The 12915-nt window shown below is 37.5% G+C and overlaps 1 protein-coding gene across 3 annotated transcripts in view; it reads left to right on the top strand.

Annotated features, from left to right (window-relative positions):
- VhaSFD (V-type proton ATPase subunit VhaSFD) overlaps positions 1–12915 on the top strand; it is an 88359-nt gene that overhangs the window by 60342 nt on the left and 15102 nt on the right. The gene's annotated exons all lie outside the window — the stretch shown is intronic.

The following is a 12915-nucleotide window of genomic DNA, read 5'->3' as shown; positions in this document are numbered from 1 at the left end:
CAACAAGCATTTGGGTTTGAGTACCATTAGAGCTCATGTTGATAACAAGCATACCTCTAAAATGCCAAGAGTTGTTACGAAACAGTGGCTCAACTTGAGAATCAGAGTGTACTCAGCAAAAGAGGGAATTTTTTTAAAGCAAAAAGTGCTATTACTTAAGTTGAAAAAAATTATAGTTCCCAACTTGTGGTTCTTTAACTGGACTCAAATGTAAGATTCCAACAGTATTTTCACAAAAACAAAATTAAATAAATGTATTATTTATTTTTGACAAATTACCCTTAATCAGATGTTTATTTCTCACAATAAATAGCTGTTGGCTTTGGTGGTACCACTTTTGAGATTTTCTTCAACTTCACCTCAACTCGATATCCAATGTAGGATATCAACTGGAGAAATATGTTGGATATTCATTTCAGAGCTGTACATTTCTCAAAATCTCTCAAAGGTTGGATAATAATTTGAAAATGCTTAAGACGTTGGAGATCAATTCGACAACTATAAATTTTACAAAATGTCTGAATGGTTGGATAGTTATTGGAGAATTAAGTTGGATATCAATTTGTTATATGGTTTAAGAATAACTAGATAATGATGTTGGATATCACCTCCAGAACTATATATATATTTGGCTGGAAGAATATCTTTTAAATGTTTGTTGGGTAAGCAAAATCCAGGTGTTGTCGTATCTACAAATTATGTAGATAATAAAAACCACTGTTGCCGTACAAAAAAGCCTACCCCAAAGGCGGCCTTAAACTGTGACTAAAAACCTGCTCAGTAGTTTAACTGGAGTTTAAATTCGACTAGAGTTTAAGAAAACTTAGTTTAAGCTTAGCTTAACCAACTACTGACAAACCTAATAGTCCTGAGCACGTAAGCCTTTCCAACTGAATCCTTCTGAGCTGCTTCTATTTTTATTGCAAATGGTGAACATGTCAATTTCGCATTAAATATATATTTTTTAGGGTGCTGACTGACTGGGCCAGTGGAAGAATTGTAGGACAACTGTCATTCAGTTCTATACGTATTTTACAACCAATACAACCAACTGTAACCAATTAGGCTGTTAGAAATCAATATTTTGGTCATGCAATTTTGATATGACTTCAGTGATAATTTAAATGTTCTCTCCTTCGATTTAATTTTTGAATAGCTTCTTATAAGCACTGAAGAAAGTGAAAAATATAAACCTACAAAGAGTGATTTGTGAAGTTACATAAAATAGAAGTGGTTTCCTACCTATTAAACGTGCTCAACCGTTTCTTCCTACAGCTCGCACTTCCTACACCTGCTGTTACTGACGAGGCCTAACTTATAAGCATGTGAAGCCAGAAGGCAGTGTCCAGTTAGTATGCCCATCGTGAGCCTTAAGTTTTCTCTCTTCTGTAGTCGTTTCAGCTAGTGTTTTACCCCCCCCCCCCCCCCCCCCCCCCCCCCCTTTGCCAACTCATGCACCTTTTCGTAATCTTCTATTCCTTTATGACCGGAAAGCCGGTATAGATGTATGGTCCGATGCTTCTTTGCATTCCAGAACACTTCTTTATGAAGAACTTTGTGCTATTATTGCCCTAATTGCCGTCTGACTATCAATATATATATATTGACGCGACTGCAGCTTAAGCTAAGCACACTTCCTGCTGAGAGACGCTGAAGTAAGCTGGCAGCCTGTCGGGTCTACTTATTTTTGGATCGACACAGTAAACAGCAGACCCCTTCCATTAACTTGGAACCATCCGTATACACATGCATAGTATTTATTTATTTCATTTATTCGAAACTCTGAACTGTCGAATAAATAATATATTATATTAAATATAGCAAAACGTTTATTTTTTCAGACTACTACAACTATCGCGTACTTCACTAATAGGGTGTTTAAATCAAACTGATTGATTATTCCTCAGCTTGCTTTTATACTCTCTGTTGCCTGGCTCGCATATTTCGCCAAGGGTAAAGACTTTTCACGAACAACCTTTTTGGAACAGCTGCTTACTTATTTCTCCTTTATGTATCTGGTATATACTTGTGTCTTCCAATTATATGCGTATGTATGAGTGAGTAATAATTTCTGCTCTTAAGTGATGGCTACATATGTGTATGTGAAATAATGTCGTCGTTTCCAGCTTCCCTGTTTACATGCATGTGTGGCTACTTGCTTTGATGTTTACTTACACACATGTGTTGTTTGATTTGCTGTTGTTTTGCATTTATTTACTACCAGCACAGTGACGCAAAGAAATTGCCAACATTCGCGACAGTATGTTCTGCCATTTCTGTATCTTGACACCAAACCTTCGGCTCAATTGTGGCCCCAAGACCTTTCGAAGCTCAGGCACGGTACCATATATTCCGTTTGCCCGATATTGGATGACGCTATACTGCTATGGTCATATGGCCTGCACTGAAGCTGCCCAGAGGCCTTAAACCTTGTTGCAGATGCTTTTTGACCATTAGGTCTGCAGGCGAGATGTGTAGAATGGCGTACAATGCTGCTGTTGGGGTAGTTTTTAGGGCTCTCGTTATGCTAATCATTGATACTCTCCACACCTCCTCAATTGCCGCGGATACTTTGGGCTATATTCTTCTTGTAGGGTTACCCCTCCGAGCTTAGGCTTAGTCCAATTAGGGACCTTGTATTTCCTAGTAAATAATACTATGTCGGTTTTTTCCGCGTTGGCGGTTAACCCGACTCCAGATGCCTGATCCATCAGAGAGCTGATTTTTGCTAGGCATCTGCCGCTTATGATGACTGAAACGTCATCTGTATATGCCGTAAGTTTGATTGGTCCTCCGTCAAACTGCCTAAGCAATTTGTTTATAACCAGTGTCCACAGCATTGGTGATAGATCCCTACCCTGCGGCGTTCCTCTATTACAGATGCCTTCGATAGACCCCATTGCGATGTGATCATCCTGCAGCTTTACATGGGGCCGATCTAGTTTGTTAAAGCTAGATGAACTTAAATCGAGTTGAGACTGTGTATGAGTGCTTTTTCGAGACCTTGCTGAAAGCTCCGGCTATGTCCTAGGGCATATTGATTTGTTCATTCTCCCCATATTTAATACTGGACCGCTGAGCCCGCCCTGTCGGGCAGGTGGTCATACGACCAGCTGAATGACTCAATATATTATTTTAATATGGAGGATGAGAAAAGGGAGGACTGAGTCGCAAGCCAAGGAAGACAAAACCACATTAAGCGATGCGTTGGACTCGGGGAGCGAGAGAAGTGGAGAGTCAATGAGCTCCGTGTTGGAAAAGCATACCAATGCAAACGGAGAAGAGAGCTCTGCCGCAGTACCGTGCAGCACTAAGAATTGTTCAACGCTTGGGAGCAGTGGTCCACCCAGCAGGACTGGTGCAACGGTGTGGAGATGAAAGGCACGAACGCGCGGTTTGAGGTGGAGAGCTCTGTCGCAGTACCGTGCAGCACTAAGAATTGTTTAACGCTTGGGAGCAGTGGTCGACCCAGCAGGACTGGTGCAACGGTGTGAAGATGAAAGGTACGAATACGCGGTTTGAGGTGGTGGATCAGGTGGGGGTTACAGACGGCAAATAAACGAGCAGGCGGAGGATAAACCTCCAACCCAGTAAAGTGAAGTCGAGCGAACCCCTACCCCTTGAGGAGAGTTCGTTAGACGTGGCGCTGCCTCAGGAGCCATGAGTCTCATCGGGGAGAAAGGTTTCTGGGCACAGCGCGCAAACGGAAGGAATGGTGCAAGCTGCAGTCATGGTAAGGAAGCTGCATTCATATATGCTGCCTTATTACACTACTGAGGAACTCGCAATGGGCAATACTGCGGAGGCACAACCCGTAGAGTGCAAGATGCGTGGGGAGGAGGAGATTCCGAGTCGTTATTTTCTTCCATCCTCCAAATTAATTTGCAGATAGCCAACGGGGGAAGTGTCCCTACATATGTTGGTCAAACATCCAGCAATGTTATTGATATTACATTAAGCTCTGGACGTCATATGAAGGTATGATTGGATGGTTCTTGCTAGACCATCCTCGATCATCCCCATAAAGAAGGTAGACAAGGAACCCCTAGTCTAACGAATTGGACGATATTCCAGAAACTTGTGGAAACAAAACTCGGACAATCCAAAGAGGTTAGAAATGTGGAGGAACTGGAGGAGTCCAATGATTTCCTAAAAAAGACGCTTATGACTGCGTATAATAGATGTTGCCCTCTAAGAAGATTTAGAGGAAAAGCAAAGCCGCCATGGTGGAGCAATGAGCTGAGTCTTCTTAGAAGACAGGTAAAAGAAATGTGCAAGCTAGCAAAGGCCGGGAAAGGGAAGGGCGCTGGGATGTGTATAGGGATCTGTTGAGGATATACAAGCGTGAAATTTTCAGGGCGAAGAGAGTCTCATGAAAAAAATCCTGTGCAGACATCAAGTGCTCCAGCGGTTAAGGAAAGTCCAAGTAAGGGGGAACATAGTCCAGGGACTAATAAGGAAAGAGGACGGGGAATGGTCACGTAATAGTTAGGAGTCCCTTGAGGTGCTTTTCGACACGCATATACCATCGGGAGATGATTCAGAATAGCCAGCAAACAGCACTTAAACTTCGATCTCGGAACGGGTAGTGCCGGGGTTGGTGACCTGTACCAAGATCAAATGCGCGGTGAAAACTTTTGTAAGTTAAAATCACGGGGCCCAGATGATATTGCAAATAGAGCGGTCGAGGAATGGCCTAAAATACAATTTTATTGGTGCATAAGCCTGAAGCATGTTCCGCACTCTTGGAGAACTGTTCATGTAGCTGTAGCCCAACAACTACAGACCCATAACATCATTTCTACTCAAAACCTTTGAGAGGCTGATCGATGTGTACATAAAGTACAACGTTGATGGAAAGCTGCTGTCCAGAAAATAACATGCTGGGGTTTATCGCCCTCTATCTCTCAGTGGATATTTATAAAGATTCTAAAGACTATCCTATACTATGGAGTCAGTGGACAGCCACAAAACTTCACATCAATGCGTAGCATTACGGGAGCCCTGAAAACAACCCCGACGGCTGCACTGTACGTCATTGTGCACTTTCCAAATGTAGACCTGGTTGCGATAGCGTTAACAACTGTAACGAGGCTCAGTACTTCGGGCAGCTTGCCATACGGGCAAAGAAGTGCCTAGAGCGTCATCAATTACTGGACGAACAGACTACGTATCTGCGCTTCGAAGCGGCTCTTAGAGCCACAATAGAGGTGGATGGTTGGCACAAGGGTGCCCAAATGGCGGACGAGGCGATACACGTGTACACCGATAGTACCAAAGTAGTGGAAGGAGTAGGGTCTGTGGTATACTGTGCTGATCTGGAAATAAACAGATTCTACAAGCTGCCAGATCTCTATAGCTTTTTTCAGGCGGGAAAAAAGCCCTAACCAAACCAGTAAAAATACTGGAAGCAAATAGCTTAAGCTGCAGACGCGTCAACTTTTAAATTGGCAGCCAAGCAGCAATTAAGGCAATAATCTCGCATATCACAGCATCTAAAAGTATGTTGAAGTGTAAGAAATCCCTGAAATGAATCGGGATAGGGGGAAGCATTCATATATATTGGGTACCAGGGCATATGGAAATAGATGGGAATGAAAAAGCGGATGAACTAGCTAAAAATGGCACATCCCTCGAAAATTGCTTTGTAGACGTCCCAATTAGACTGGTCGAGATTAAAGGAAGGCACATGATCGACCAATCGGGAAAGGCGCGACCCAAGCACGGGGCTGTAAAGTGTCGAAGATCATGTGAAGATCTTACAACCTTGGACTAATAAAGTTACTGTTATTGATATTAGAGAAAAAATGCAAAGTTTACAAACGGCGGTACTCTGAGTGTTTGTCCGTAAACAAGTTCAGCAGGAGAACACTTTACATCTTCTTTAATGGAAGTTCGTAAGCCAAAAAGAATAAATGATAAAATTTCAGACCAATTAACAGAATTATTTGATGCTATAATTGCTGCTTTTAAAGTTCTATGAAATCTCTCTATCATGCCATTTGCTTGGGAATGATAGGGAGATGTGTGCATTTTATGAGAGCCTAATAATTTAGTTAATTCTGTAAAAAATGTTGAAGTGAATTGTGAACCTTGGTCTACTGTAATATTTAATGGAATACCGAGTCGCGGTATGTAATTTTAAATAAAAGTTGTTGCTATAGTATTTGTTGAAATATGTTTCACTTCTTCATCATCTAGCTCCTCGTGAGCTGAGCATTAAACTCGAATCTGCAACATTCATACTTCATACTGTTGTAAAGGCAGATGCCTTTAACCACTCAGCCATATGAATGCCCCGCCGCTCGCTTTGCAATTGGTCTCTAAGTATTGCCTTTTTATTGCTATTCCTTTTATTCACCATTTAGGTACATACTAATTCTGTATGTTATTTAATCCTAATTGTGTGGAATGTTTTAGGCGCACTTTGAAAGCTTGATAACATTTTTTTTTTTTTGGATTTTTACAATAACAATTGTATAAAGCAATTTGAGCATGTCTCGCTAATTGTATACAGACGATAAAAAAGTTACTTTTATCATTAAAAAGAGAGGACTCATGACGGGAATTCTGACTGAACACTGCCTTCTGGCGTCGCATCCTTTAAATTATGCTTGGTCAGTGATAGCAGATGTAGGAAGGGCGGGTTGAAGGAGGAAATTAACGCGCACCCTTTGTGCGCATGCCCATGTCCGCATAAGCTAATGCTGAAGCTATTAGGAGTGATACAGCTGTCAGATCTAGAAGCAGCAAGTGACATAAGTGCTTCTAGATTTCAAAGAGTAAGGAGTTATTTTATAACATAGGTCCTGGGTTTTGATAGGGATTTTCAATTTGGTCGTTAAACAAACTTCTCTCAAATTTCTCAACTGCACAAATACATACAAAATGTTAAAAATAAATGTATTATCAAAATACAGTTGTTTTTAAGGAAAATGCCGTTCGAGCTGCTTTTAATTTGAAATTTTCACCACATGATAACCAATGAAGTTAGCGTACTCCTGGTGCATATTGTAACAAATTTTATGAAACTCCGCTTATTTTACACCTTTTGCAAACGTTCGAATCGCTAAATTGTCGAATAAATAACTCCAATATTCAGTAATGAAAAATGGTCTTTATTAGATTACTTTGGGAGTAGTACAATTATAATTCACTTCGCAACTGATAGCGTATTTAAATCTTACTGATTACTCAGCTTATGCTGCTTTTATACTCTCTGTTTTCTCGTTCATCCATTTCTCCGAAGGTCTAGTCATTTCGCGAAACTGCTTGATTTCCAGCCATATATGTACATGTATATTTGTAGTTTATAGTCTATCGCATAGCCATGTGCGTGTGTATATGTAAGTACTACTTCGGCTGATGATTACATATGTTTGCGAGTATCTCTTCGTTGCCTTGTATGTACATATGTGTGTAAATGATGATTGAGTGGCAGCTTACTTTATTGTTGTTGTGCCTTTATTTACTTAGTATCAGATTAGTGATGTATCACTAATATTCGTCACAATATATTCGGGACTTTATTCCAAACAATTTTTAATATTTTGACAGCTGAGCAAATATGTATACAATAATGACGCGATAAAACCAGACAAGTCCTTATTTCAAAGATTTATTTCGTTTTTCTGAGTGGAAACTAAGGAATATGGAAACAGACTTGGATGCTTGTGAAACGAAAGCTAGGGATCGGCTGTACACGGTACCGAGACCCAAAATTTATATATGTAAACGAAGTGTTAAGTGATAGGTCCATTGAGCAGAGAAAGGTGGCTAGCCTAAAAATATAAACCGGAAGAGGTTTTACAACTTCCGAATCCCGAGCTAATAGATATTCATTGATGAAAAAAATGAAATATGTGGCTTTTTTTACAGCTCTGGATGATCCTGAAGACGTTTAGACATACTTGAAATAGCCGTATGATCAAGCCCGACAGAATGGTTCCGACTTTCTCTATCTATCCACCTGCCTCTCCTCTGGTTAACCCTTTTCAACCGCTCTTATTTTCTCTCCACTCTGAAAATATATAAAATAAATCGGCCCATTCAACTTCCCCATTATATCAACATTCAGATTGATATTTTTAAAAATTATTTATTTGATGTTTGAAGCTAAAAATTTATTAAATCAAAAATTTTCATTTACAAAACTAATGCGATTACAAAATATTTAAAATTTAAAGTATAAAATACAAAGTTGATAATTGTATAACAAATAATAAGCACTATATTTACTCCCCCTCCCAAAAAAAAAAATAATAATGTAACAGATAATTATTAATTAAGATTAGAAGTAACTTTTTTTGGTTTTTTGTGTGTAAGTGTATTTGAATCTGTGTATGTTAGAATGATTGCTGGTTTGAGTAAGTCTATTTAAAAAGGTTTAACAGTGTTTCCGTATTGAATTTCAAATGTTTTATGATGTTTAGAGATAACTTTGAAAGCTCCTTCACACTGAAAGAAATGGTGCTAGTAAAATCAACAAATCGGTTCTGTTGCTCTTGACTTAACGGAGATTCGGTGAAATTGATCGAATTATGGTTAATTCGACCGAGTTCTTTGTCTAGCGAACAAATTGGTTTAGTCATTTCAACAGAAGAGAAATTGCCGCTCTTAAGTTAACAAAGTTTTGTAAAATTGACAGATTCCTAATCAATCTAACAGATTTTTCTGTTAAAACAACTGATCTTACAGGTCATTTCAACGGCGATCAACTGTCAATACATGAGCAAATTTCAAAGAGAATTTTACGCTCACTGCGCTCTGTACTTTGTACTTATGACGGTGGTGCCACTTAAAAAAAAAACACCAAAATAAGAAAACCATCAAATCAAAAACACACAAATTGGGAAAACAATAAAAAACTTCAAGTTTTTACGAAAATTAAACTTGCCGAATTACATGTAAAGTTACTCCAGTGGTGAATTACCTTCCTGCGATTTGATTCTTTACTTTTCTATAACCTACAAGTTCTCTTTCTAAAATGTTACCTCAAACATTTATACTACAAGTTTTGTGCGAAACAATCAAGTCTGGCAACTACATGCAAAAGACGAAATAGAGAATGAGCTGAGCTGCAACTGAAAGAATTGAGAATCAATTTTGTGACTACTATTTTCATTTCTATATTCATATGTAGCAGGCATGGGTATTTATGTATTCACATATTTACGTATTTATATGGCGGCCGCCGTGGTGTGATGGTAGCGGGCTCCGCCTACCACACCGAAGATCCTGGGTTCACACCCCGGGAAAAGCAACATCAAAATTTTGTAAACAAGCTTTTTCAATTAGAAGAAAAATTTTCTAAGCGGAGTCGCCCCTCGGCAGTGTTCGGCAAGCACTCTCGAGTGTATTTCTGCCATGAAATGCTCTCAGTGAAAACTCATATGCCTTGCAGATGCCGTTCGGAGTCGGCATAAAACAAGTAGGTCGCGTCCCGCCAATTTGTAAGAAAGAAGAAGACAAGTTCGGCCTAAAATCTCTTCGGAGGTTATCGCTCCGTACATTTATTTATTTATATGGCAACATAGTACTTTCATACATAGCTGTCGCAACAACTTTTTTTTTGTTCATTTGACTACTAAAACGGTCAACTACGAATCAACGATTTGTGCGCAATTAATTCAACATCTTGTTGCGATGGATAAAAATTGACAGAAATTTCGGTTGAATTGACCCATGTTTCGGTTGATTTTACCAGTCTTTTTCTTTCAGTGCATATGGTGCTTCTAAATTAGATTTACGAAGAACTTTAACAAGAACATATTCACAACTTTCTAAATTTTTTGGAACAAAATAGTTTTCTTTATTATGATGAAAAACTTTTGAACGAATAAGCGAAAAATATTCTCTTGTGAAGAGTTTCATTAGAAAAATTATTTTCATTATTATTGTGGAAACAATTAATTCGTCACATACTCTGGGTGTTTGTCCGTAAACAAGTTCAGCAGAAGAACACTTTAAATCTTCTTTAATGGAAGTTCGTAACCCAAGAAGAATAAATGGTAAAATTTCAGACCAATGAACAGAATTATTTGATGCTATAATTGATGCTTTTAAAGTTCTATGAAATCTCTCTATCATGCCATTGGCTTGGGGATGATAGGGAGATGTGTGAATTTTATGAGAACCTAACACTTTAGTTAATTCAGTAAAAAAAAATTAAAGTGAATTGTGAACTTTGGTCTACTGTAATATTTAATGGAATACACAATCGCGGTGTGTAATTTTGAATAAAAGTTGTTTCTATAGTATTGGTTGAAATATCTATAAGTGGATAAGCTTCTGGCCAACGTGAGTATCTGTCAGTAATTGTTAAAATGTAACGATTTTCATTTGAAACTGGAAGAGGGCCGACAATATCCATATGGATATGTTCAAAACGAACAGATGGAATTTGAATTTTTTCAATAGGAGATTTTGTATATCTTGAAATTTTGGATTTCTGACAACTAATGCAAGAAGAAGTCGAGTCATTAATCTCTTTACGCATGTTTTCCCAACAATATTTTGTTTGAATGAGTCTTCTTGTAGTACGAATGCTTGGATGTGAAAGAGAATGAGTTTTGTTAAAAATATTTTTTCTCATAGAGAGCGGAACGTACGGACGAAAAGATTTTTGAGAAATATCACACCAAATGTTTAAACTAATAATTGGAATGTTAATTTCTTTTTTAATTTATTTTTAGAATTTGAATTAGACATGAGATCTAGTAAACTATCGTCAGTTAGTTCTTTATGTAAAGTCTGTAAATCGATATCTTATGTAAAAATTGAATTAACAAAATTAAAAATAAATGTAAGGCGCGATAATCTCCGAAGAGATTTTAGGCCGAGCTTCTCTTCCAATTTGCGTCGTGCTCCTTTTTAATTTTTCCTACAAATTGGCGGGATGGGACATACTTGTTTTATGCCGACTCCGCAAGGCATCTGCGAGGCAGATGAGTTTTCACTGAGAGCTTTTCATGGCAGAAATATACACGGAGTGCCTTCCAAACACTGCCGAGGGACGACCCCGCTTAGAAAATTTTTTTTCTAATTGAAAGACCTTATTTCTAAAATTTTGATGTTGCTTTGCCCGGGGTGTGAACCCAGGGCATTCGGTGTGGTAGGCGGAGCACGCTACCATCACACCACGGTGGCCTTTGATGGTTGAATTAACTTCTGGAATACGGGAAAGTGTATCTGCAACTATGTTGTCTTTTCCGCGTATGTATTGTATATCATTTGTAAATTGAGCAATATATTCAAGATGACGTAGTTGACAAGGAGAACATGAGTTAAACGTTTATGATCAGTATAAATTGTAAAAATTCTACCTTCAAGAAAATGTTTAAAATGTTTAACCGAAATATAGATTGCCAAAAGTTCACGATCAAATGTTGAATAATTTATTTCTGTTGGAGTTAGTTTTCTTGAAAAATAAGCTAATGGTTCTAATATATTATTGCTAGTTTGTTGTAAAACTGTTCCAATAACAACATTTGTTGCGTCTACAACTAATGATAATGTACCATTTTTGTCGAGATGTGTAAGTAAAGTATTTTTAGCAAAAAGTTTTTTAACATTTTCGAAATCTGTTGTGGTTTCATTTGTCCAATTTGATTTGTTAGCATTTCATGTAAAGGACTAAGTTCTGTTGCTAACATTTGTATGTATCTGTGGTAGTGCCATGCCTAAACATTTTTGCAATTTCTTAATAGAAACAGGTTTTTCAAAATTAGTGATGACTTCAATACGTTCTAAAGAAGGTCTAATACCTTGAGAAGAAATTTCGTAACTGAGAAAATCTAATTTAGTTACTCCAAAGATACATTTATTCGGTTTAATATTTAAATTATATTTTTCAAGTCTTTGAAATACAGATTTTAAATGTTCAATATGTTGAACTTCATTATCACTAGCAACAAGTATGTCATCAATGTAAACAAAAACAAAATCTAAACCTGAAAATACTTCGTTAATAAAACGTTGAAATGTTTGAGCACTGTTTCGAAGACCAAATGGCATACGTATAAACTCAAACATGCCAAATGGAGTAGTAATTGCTGTTTTGTGAATATCTTCTTCTGCAATTGGAATTTGGTGATATGCACGAACAAGATCAATTTTTGAAAAAATTCGTTTATTTTTTAAATCGATACCAATCATTTGGTTCTTTTTTAGGAACGCGACGAAGAGGATAGGCAATGGAAATTCAAATTTAGCTTTAGCAATTTTAAGCTTGATTGGATCAAGACGTCTGGGTTTCGAAAATGGTAACGCACCTTTTGTTTCTATCCAGTGAACCGTGTGGTGTTTCACTTCTTTAGTGTAATCTGGTTCACAGGTAATACACGGAAATTCATTAAGTAATTTTGAAAACTTATTTTCGATAATATGAATTTTGAGTGAGAAAATATCAGAAAATCCAGAAGACCTAGAAACCCTAATTTTTGTTGTAGAGTCCATAATTTCTTTATTTTTTATATGAACAATAATTCCAAATTTCTCTATAAAGTTTGCTCCTAAAGTAGGTGTATAATATTTGCGATAACAAAGGGAAATTCAAAATCTCTTCTTAAACCTAAATCAATTTTAAGAAGTTTTGTACCGAAAGTTTCGATTGAAGAACCGTTAGCTGCAGTTAATGAAAGATCTGAATCTCTTTTGTAAATTTTGAATTTTGAAAAAGGAATAACAGATACAACTGCGCCGGTACCAATAAGAAAATTAAGTTTGTTAAATTTATCAAATATGAATAGGCGACGAGCAGGTTTTGATATAGTTCCATTATCCGCCACCGTCAAAATGGAGCGTTTCAATTTAAATTTTGTTCAGAATTTGAATCACGATTTTGATTAAAATTGCATGGAGGTATGCATTTAAAAGCATTATTCTTAAATTTTTGGTGATACCAACAAATATTTG

The sequence above is a fragment of the Eurosta solidaginis genome, chromosome 2, assembly GCF_040869045.1.
Source record: "Eurosta solidaginis isolate ZX-2024a chromosome 2, ASM4086904v1, whole genome shotgun sequence".
Lineage (NCBI taxonomy): Eukaryota > Metazoa > Arthropoda > Insecta > Diptera > Tephritidae > Eurosta > Eurosta solidaginis.
The sequence above is the reverse complement of the archived record's forward strand: the minus strand, read 5'-3'. Positions and strand labels throughout refer to the sequence as shown.